General features: G+C 33.8%; 1 pseudogene; it reads right to left on the bottom strand.

The window, feature by feature from the left end:
• Positions 1-463: 463 nt before the first annotated feature.
• On the bottom strand, positions 464-811 carry LOC143387400 (cyclin-dependent kinase 2-associated protein 1 pseudogene; annotated as a pseudogene).
• Positions 812-7281: the final 6470 nt, after the last annotated feature.

The following is a 7281-nucleotide window of genomic DNA, read 5'->3' as shown; positions in this document are numbered from 1 at the left end:
AAGCACTAAGAGTCATGCAAATGCTTAAGCAAAAAAGAAGTGCCAGTAAGCAGAATCTACACTGTATGGCACATGGGACCAGCTTAGTGAAGCAGGTGGTCAGGATGCATTAAAACAAAGTCCTTGGGATCAAATGAGCTTATGAAAAGGTACAAATAACAATTTGGGTGACATAAAATATTCAAAAGATTAAAGGGAGACACTGGTATCTTGGAGCCAAACAACAGTTTGCTGTAAAATAACTTCATATGCATCTTAAAAAAAGAAAAACAAAAAAAACCTGGGTCATTCCTAACTACTTAAAATGCAAATCCTAATTAACTTCGAAATCTTTTCCCAATATTTTGAGACTGTGAACCTTGGGAGAAAAAAACTAAACTGTTACCATTTTGAAAATGAGTATTTCACCTGAACAGGGGAGATGAACTGTAGAGAGCCAGGAACCCCCAAGCTAGTGGGGAGGCTAGGACCTGGCATTCCGTTCCGTTTCAGCCAAGCACTCCGGAACCAGTCCTCCTGCGTGAATGATGCCTCGTTTCAGTGTCTCCATGGCGCTCTTGCTCCCTGCATAGTTGGGTCTTATCTCCTTCCCCAGCACTTCCATGATGGCCAGCAGTTCCGCATACTTGCTCTGGGGCACCTGGCTATTCCCAGTTCCCTGGGTGTAGCCCAGCGATGGTGGCCCATAGTCACTCAGCAGCTGGCGGTACTGGGAGGATGCTGCCATGCTGGTGGAAGGCGAGTGGACACTTCCAGCTGCGTTGAGGGCAGCGGCGGGCATGTGCGCGGCCAAGTTCGGCTTGTAGGACATTACCCCGGGTGGCGGGCGCGCCGGGCGCAGCGGGGCCAGGCCGCGAGGACGGCGGCGGCGAGGCCAGGCGGCAGCGCGGCGGCCCCCGCGTCCCTGCGCCCGTCTGAGCGCCCGCCAAGCGCCCGCGCGCACTTTTTATTGTTGACGGCTGGGGCCCGCACTGGCAAATATGGCCGTTCCTCACCCTGGCACCGCCGCAGTCTGAGGTTTTCTTTTTATGTCCAGAATATATTCTCTTACTTTTCCATACAAAATCTTCTATAACAGTACATGCTATACTATACTGTTATGGAAGTTCTCCACCAGTCTCTGTACTTTCTACTTTAAAAAACTTTATTAAGGTCTAATTGACAAACAACAAATTGCATGTCAAATGTACAATTTGTAAATTTTAACATATATACATGAAACTATTAGATAGGAACTCATCTATCTCTATTAAGTTTCATGTTCTAGAATTTTATTTAATGGAATATCAGCATGAGTCCACTGGATAATATTTTTAATGTATATTCAACTATGTCTTTATAAATTAATCTATTGATGGACATGTGGATAGTTTTATGCACAAGATTTTATATGAAATATGGTACAAGTGGAATGGCTAAAATGTTTGTGTTTGTTGTTTTCAAAAATTAGTACATTATTTTACAAAATAATTATACCATTTTATATTTCTACTGAAAATATATTAAAGTTCTAGCTACTATACATCCTTGCACTAAGTTAGTATGATTCATATTTAAAATTTTGAGCATCCTAATTGATATGTAATAATATATCTGAGTGGTTTTAATTTTCATTTCCTTAATGTCTGATGCTAATTAACATTTTTCACATGCTTATTTGACACCATATATCCCATGAAGAAGTGTCCATTCAAATTTACTGCCCCCTATAGGGTATTGCCATGTTGCCTAGGTTTACTTTGATCTTTTGGGTTCAAGCAGTTCCCCTGACTCAGCCTCCAGAGTAACTAGGATTAAAAGTGTAAACCACCACACCTGGAAGATGCTTGTTTTTAAAATTTGGAAAAAACTGTTTCTTTGATTTTTAGTTTAGAGTTATTCTTTAAGACAGAACATAAACCTTTACACCTATGATTTGCAAATAATTTTTTGCTATATGTGCATTGTCTTTTTTTCTAAGATTGGGTAATTTTTATCAATCAATTTTTAAAATTAATTAATTAATTTGTTCTAGTTTGTTATTCATGACAGCAGAATGCATTTCAATTCATAGTACATATATGGAGCACAATTTTTCCTTTCTCTGTACACAAAGTAGAGTCACACCATTCATGTGTTCATACATGTACCTAGGGTAATGATGTCCATCTCATTTCACCTATTCCCATGTGCCCTCCCTTCCCCTTCCTCCCCTTTGCCCTATCCAGAGTTCCTCCATTCTTTTCTAGTTTCCCCAACCCTCATCATGGATCAGCATCCACTTATTGCAGAAATCATTCGGCCTTTGGATTTGGGGGATTGGCTTACTTCACTTAGCATGATATTCTCCAACTTCATCCATTTATCTGCAAGTTCCATGATTTTATTCTCTTTTAATGCTTTGTAATATTCCATTGTGTATATATACCACAGTTTCTTTATCCATTGCAAAATGAAAGTAAGCCCCTATCTCTTACCATGCACAAAACTCAACTCAAAGTGAATCCAGAACCTAGGAATTAAACCAGAGACCCTGCACCTAATGGAGGAAAAAGTAAGCCCAAATCTTTATCATGTCAGATTAGGTCCCAATTTCTTTAACAAGACTCCTATAGGGCAAGAAATAAAAACAAGATTAAATAAGTGGGATGGATTCAAACTGGAAAGCTTCTTTTCAGCAAAAGAAACAATCAGTGAGGTGAAGATCCTACTGAATGGGAGCAAATTTTTACCACATGCACATCAGATAGAGGGCTAATCTCCAGGATGTATAAAGAACTCAAAAAAACTTAACATCCAAAAACAGATAACCCAATCAATAAATGGGATAAGGAACTGAATAAATACTCCTCAGAAGATGATATACAATTGATCCAAAATATATGAAAAAATGCTCATCATCTCTACCAATTAGAGAAATGCAAATCAAGACTACTCTAAGATTTCATCTCACTCCAGACAGAATGACAGTTATTAAGAATACAAGCAACAATAAGTGTTAGCGAGGATGTGGGGGAAAAGGCACACTCCTACATTGCTGGTGGGCCTTCAAATTGCTACAACCCATCTGGAAAGCAATATGGAGATTCCTTGGAAAACTTGGAATGGAATCACCAGCTATCCCACTCCTTAATCTATACCCAAAGGACTTAAAAACTGCATACTGCAGTGACACAGCCACATCAATGTTTAGAGCAGCACAATTCACAATGGCTAAATTGTGGAAATAAACTAGATGAACTTTAATAAATGAATATGCATGGTCTTTTCATGTTTTTTTTTTAAATATTATCTTTTGTTGAACAGAAGTTTTTTAAGTAAATCCAAGTCATCACTTTTTTTTTCCTTTTGTGGTCATGCCTTTGGTGCTATAACTAAGAAAGCTAACCCCAATTTATAAATATTGTCACCTTATTATTAGACATTTTGTAATTTTAGGTTTTATATTTAGGTATAATCTAGTTTGATTTAACTGTTTATAGAAGCAATTTTATTGTTTTGCAACAGATATCTAATAGTTCCAAAATTATTTTCTGAAGATTGTTTTTTCTCCATTGAATGGACATGGTTATTTTGTGAATTAATGAATGCTCATATATATGTGAGTCTATTTTTGAACTCCATTTGGGTTAATTCATTTATTTGCCTGTGCCAACTGTCTTGATTACTCTTATCTTTATGAGAATCTTAAAGTCCGCATCACCAGCCCTTTTTTTTCTGAGACAGGGTCTCACCAAGTTCTTAGGACCTCGCCAAGGCTGGCTTTGAACTTATGATCCTCCTTGCCTCCGCCTCCGGAGTCATGGGGATTACATGTGTCTGTCACTATGCCTGGCAGGCTACTAGAATTTTGATTGTTACTTTGCAGAATCTATGAGTATTCACATCTTAAATATAGAGAGATTTCTAGTTCTTTTTTTAAAAGAGAGAAAGAGAGAGAGAGAGAGAGAGAGAGAGAGAGAGAGAGAGAGAGAGAGAGAATTTTTAAATATTTATTTTTTTTACTTTTCAGTGGACACAACATTTTTATTTTATTTTTATGTGGTGCTGAGGATCAAACCCAGCGCCCTACACATGCCAGGTGAGCACGCTACCGCTTGAGCCACATCCCCAGCTCAGGACTTCTAGTTCTTAATCTTCATTTATCTCCTCATTTGTATAACTCTAATGATTTTCAGGAATGTTTTATAAATTCAGTGAACAGGTTTTGATCAAATTTTTTTCAGATTCATCCCTAAGCAGTTCACATCTTAGATGCTATTTGAAATTGCATATTTATAAAATTTTTGATTGATAAATGTTTGATTTTCATATATTAAGTCTAATAAATTTTAATATTATCTAATTTATGCAAACTGCTTAAGTCTTCTGTTAGTTTGGGTAGTGTTTTTGATATTTAGTAGAATTTTCTACATAGACAATCATATTATTTTTACATAATTTTAATTTTTTATGTCAAAACTGAATAACTTTTCTTTTTCTTATTTAATTGCACTTACTAAAATCTCCAGTAAAATGATGAATAGAAAATGTTAGAATAAGAATCATTTTCCTGTTCCTTATTGTAAGTTAAAAATCATCTAATCTTTATCATTAAGTAACACATTTGCTACAAGTTGTTCATAGATTTATTTGGCTGCATTGATGATGTTCTTGTTCTAGATTGCTGAGAATGCTTAGTCATAGTGAATGTTGTATTTATCCCACATTTTGAGTCTTCTGAGTCTGTGGAGATGAACATGTTGTTTTAATCTATTAAAATGATACATTATCTTTATTGATGTTCAAATATTAAATTAACCTTGAACTACTGAAATAAATCCTAATTGGCCTTCCATGTTACCATTTATATATTGTTGCTTTTCATTTCCTAAAAATGTTGGCATTTATATTCACAATGATATTTTGTCTCAGTTTTTATGAATTTTTTCCATGATATGAAAATATCCTTGGTTTCATATAATGAGTTGAGGATTATTTTCTTCTCTTTAATACTTTTAGAGAGTTTGTGTAAAATTTGTTTTCTGAAGTATTTGGTAGGATTCATCATTGAAGCCACATGGGTCTAAAGTTTTTTATTGGAAGTTAAAAAAATATAATACTGCAACATTAATTATTTTAATCAACATAAAGCTATTGGAGTTTCTTAATTTTCTTCTTTAGTGAACTTTTCTTTTTTATGCCTTTGATCTTATTTATTTCTTCTGTTTAATTAGTGTTATCATTGTGAAATGTTTCAAGTATTTTATTGCTAATATTTTGAAATAAAAATGATTTTATTTGTTCATCTTATATCCTGTTGACCTTATATCCTTTGTCCTGTGACATTGTGGATAACACAGAATTTGAATACAGAATCATGCTATTTGCTAATGAGGACAGTTTCATTTTTTTCTTTTCCCATCTAGATGACTTTATTTATTTATTTATTTATTTATTTACTTACTTACTTACTTATTTACTTATTTTTTAGCTTTATTGCCCTGATTGTTATATTGCCCTGATAAACTGTTCAGTACAATGTTGAAAATAAATGGCAACAGGTGTCATCCTTGTCTTGTTCTGGATCTTAGGAAGAAAATAATTCAGTTTCTTTCCCTGAATTATAATGCTAGCTATAAGTTTCCCACTACTTTCACTTATCAAGTAAAATAATTTCCCTTCCTATCCTAGTTTGTTTCGAATTTTATTTGTAACTCTGTTTTGGATGTTTTTCAAATGATTTTTTCTGTGTTTCTTGAAGTGATAATATGGTCTATTTTTCTTTATTCTCTTTAATATAGTATATTACATTAATTAATTTGGGGACCAGCCTTACATTTGAAAGATAAATACCATCTTTTCAGAAATATATTTCTATGTTTCTTGACTTATTTTGCTAGTACTTTGTTAAGGACTTATAAATCTAAGTTAATGTGCAATAATTATCTGCATATTTTTATGATTTTGTTTTCTAATAAGTTGAGATTTGGTCTTTCTTGTTTTCTGACAGAGTTTGTGGAAGCTTAATATTAACATTTTCTTTAAAGTATTTTGAATTCAGCTTTGAGGACAAGTAGGCTCAGTCTTCATAGGAAGGGTTTTATTTATTTATTTATTTATTTATTTATTTATTTATTTATTTATTTATTAGAGAGGGGGGAGGGAGGGAGAGAGAGAGAATCTTTTAATATTTATTTATTTATTTTTTTTAGTTCTCAGTGGACACAACATCTTTGTTTGTATGTGGTGCTGAGGATCTAACCCGGGCTGCATGCATGTCAGGTGAACGCACTACCACTTGAGCCAGATCCCCAGCTCATAGGAAAGATTTTAAATACTTAATTTCAAAATTTGTTGTTGACAAATAGATTTTTTCTGACTTTTTATTTCTTTTTGAGTTAGTTTTTAGTCATTTTTAGTTTTCTTTTTCTAGGGATTTATCTATTTGCCAAAGTTATTTTATTTGCTAAAAATTTTCATGGTATTTCTTTATAGTGTTTTACTTTCTCCTTATTAGCAATGATACTCCTTTTTTTATTCCCAATTTTGGAAATTTGAGTCATTATCATTTTTTACTATTAAGTCCATGATTTTTCAATTTTGTTGACCTTAAGAGAGGACAATTTTTAGTCTTGTTGTTATTTTCTCTTGGTTGCCTTTTTAGTTTGTCAACTTGTTTCTATTCAATTTTTATTCCATGCTTGTGCTTTGAGTTTACTTTTCCATTCTCTGTCTAGCTTCTCAAGTTGTACAATTAATTTATGGATTTTATAAGTCCTATTTTATTTTCTAATATAGGCGTTTAAAGCCATTTTTCCTCTAAAACATTTGCTGTGCTTAGACCGGTTGTTTGCTGTGTTAAAATTTTCATTCATTTTAAAATATCTTTGTAACTCACTATGTGAGTGTAGCTTTGCCCCATGGGTTATTTACATGGATACTCTTTCATTTTTAAATATACAGGAATTTCTCAAATTTCACTCTGTTGTTGATTTCTCATTTAATTTCTTTGAGTTGGAAAACATTTGTATGTTTTTCAGCCTTTGAAAGTGAGTCTTGGGTTACAGCCTCACCTACATTACTATGAGATGTGCCTTGTTTGCTCAAAAAGAAAATGATTTGTTTCCAGTTAGGACAAATAGACTGATAATGTCATTCAAATCCTGTATATCTTTGTTGAGTTCTGTCTAGTTGTTCTAATATGTCACGGGGAGTGTGATAATAAAGTCCAGATCTATTGATGTTCCATCTACTATTATTGTATGATAATAGTATTTTTCCTTTTAGTTCAGTGAAGTTTTGCTTTCTGTGTTTAAGGAC

Source organism: Callospermophilus lateralis, unplaced genomic scaffold, assembly GCF_048772815.1.
Source record: "Callospermophilus lateralis isolate mCalLat2 unplaced genomic scaffold, mCalLat2.hap1 Scaffold_167, whole genome shotgun sequence".
Taxonomy (NCBI): Eukaryota; Metazoa; Chordata; class Mammalia; order Rodentia; family Sciuridae; genus Callospermophilus; species Callospermophilus lateralis.
Note: the sequence above shows the minus strand (reverse complement) of the source record. Positions and strands in the feature narration are given on the sequence as shown.